This window comes from Rutidosis leptorrhynchoides, chromosome 3 (genome assembly GCF_046630445.1).
Source record: "Rutidosis leptorrhynchoides isolate AG116_Rl617_1_P2 chromosome 3, CSIRO_AGI_Rlap_v1, whole genome shotgun sequence".
NCBI lineage: Eukaryota > Viridiplantae > Streptophyta > Magnoliopsida > Asterales > Asteraceae > Rutidosis > Rutidosis leptorrhynchoides.
In genome coordinates this window covers 361,032,073-361,034,265 of record NC_092335.1, presented here as the reverse complement: position 1 = coordinate 361,034,265, position 2,193 = coordinate 361,032,073, and positions in this window count along the sequence as shown.

Here is a 2,193-nt window from a genome sequence, read left to right as displayed (position 1 = left end):
CAATAGATCATTCGAGTGACTTGCATGTTAGCGACGAAGTTTTGGCGAGATTGTACAACATCTTTGTTAAGAATTATAACCCGAACATTCTTAAACTATAAGCTTACTATAAGTGAAAGTTTTTCATAAATAGTAGGTTTCCAAAAATAGAAACTTTTGAGAAATAGGAACTTTTCTCGAAAACCGTCACTGTCAATATAGTTGCTATATTAATAAACATACTTTATGTCAAGTTAGACATTAACTAATCAAACATTATACCTCAAGGTTGATATCCAGATCACTTATTTGCTTTACTTTCCTTCTTGCGTAGAATACTTCAACTGCTATTTAATGTGAGTTTTCATATGCTCCCTTTTACTCTTTACATTTTTGGGCTGAGAATACATGCGCTACTTTTATAACTGTTTTTATGAAATGAATACAAATACTAAAAATGATTTTTCGTGAGTTCATCTGCTCCCTTTTTATATATTTTTGGGCTGAGAATACATGCGCAACTTTTATAACTGTTTTACACGTATCAACTATTAAACTGTGATATGTTGGGTTATGACCAGCAAGTCCCCAACCGACAAGTATAAACGATAACTTGTATGAGGAAAACTTGAAAGTCTAGTCTAAATATCAGTACCAACTATTAAACTGTTATGTTGGGCTATGACCAGCAAGTCCCCAACCGACAAGTATAAACGATAACTTGTACGGGGTAAACTTGAAAGTCTAGTCTAAATATCAGTACCAACTGTTAAACTATGCTATACCCGGCTATGTCCGACTAAGTCCCTACAGTGATATTTTTAATTGCTGCGGCATTCTTAATTATTGGGGATAGGCCTATCGGGAGTAACGTCCCCGATACATTTGACTAAGTCTTTGTATTACTTGATAATGAAATTAAACGACAAGGTCAGAACAACTTGTCACGGGGCAAACAACATTTAGTCTAAATATCACGCACTGGCATAACTTTTTGATCCTGTGGGAGATCAACTTGACTGGATCTGAGTGATCTACTTATGAAAACAAATCTTGTGGTCTAACACTATTACTGAAATCACTATTGCTTGCTATACTTGGAGTCTTCATTACATATCATATCAATTAAAGACATTTAATGTTCTAAATACAATGTAATCTATTTATCTTCCGCTGCAAAACTCAATAAATCGTCTCATATAGAGTCGTTCTCGTTTATACAACTGTGATTTGATATAATTAGTCACAAATACCCTAGGCCCTATTTGGGTGTGTGACAAATTAACAGCTCACGATGGTGGTTGACATGGTTTACAAGGATAGTGTTTGTGCTCGTCAAAAGAAGAAAGAAGCCGTAAATCGATTATGATGGTTCCGGTGTGGTATTGTCGAGCAACATGGACTTGTTCACATGGTGGTGATGAGTCATGGTTGCAGTGGTGGTTCGTCAATGGACAGGAATTTGAAAGGGAATCATAAATGGGTGTAGTGTATATATGTATCCTATATATCTCTATAAATATATGTAACTCTAATCTATCTATATAGTAATAAGAATAATGTAATGTTTAAAGTAAAAGACACATACAGCAAAGCCATCCATAGAAGTTTGGAGTGTTGTTACCGACACTTATTTCCCGTATAGTGCATTCGTGTCCATTGCTAAACAGTTAGTGTATAAAAGTGTTCCTAAAAATTCCAAATTTTTAGGTTAAATATATTTAATTATTTCAGTCATTAACTGTTTGAAACCGGATCAAAAAGGTTCGATAATTATTTATTTTCTGTTCCAATTACAATGTACGGAGTACTAATAGTTAAACTTAAAAATGTAAAAATATTTTTAACAAATCTAAAATCTTCGTAATCAATTTACAGTCCAACTTTTATCTTAATCATTCATGAACATGTATTATATCTATATTAAAACTAATGAAACGTCAACCGAGTGTTACTGACGTTTACTAATTAAGCTCGAAATCAATTATTTTTAATATATTCTCTTTCTATATGCAAACAGTTTTAAATAGCAAGTTTTAACTACTAAAATAAATATATTATATATTTTTAAACAATTAGATTTAATATAATTTCATATATTTACAAGAAATATTTATATATACATATCTATATATTTATAATAGTAGTTTTCATTACATCGCATATTATTTTACATATTGATTTCCTAAAATTATATCATATATTATATCAAAT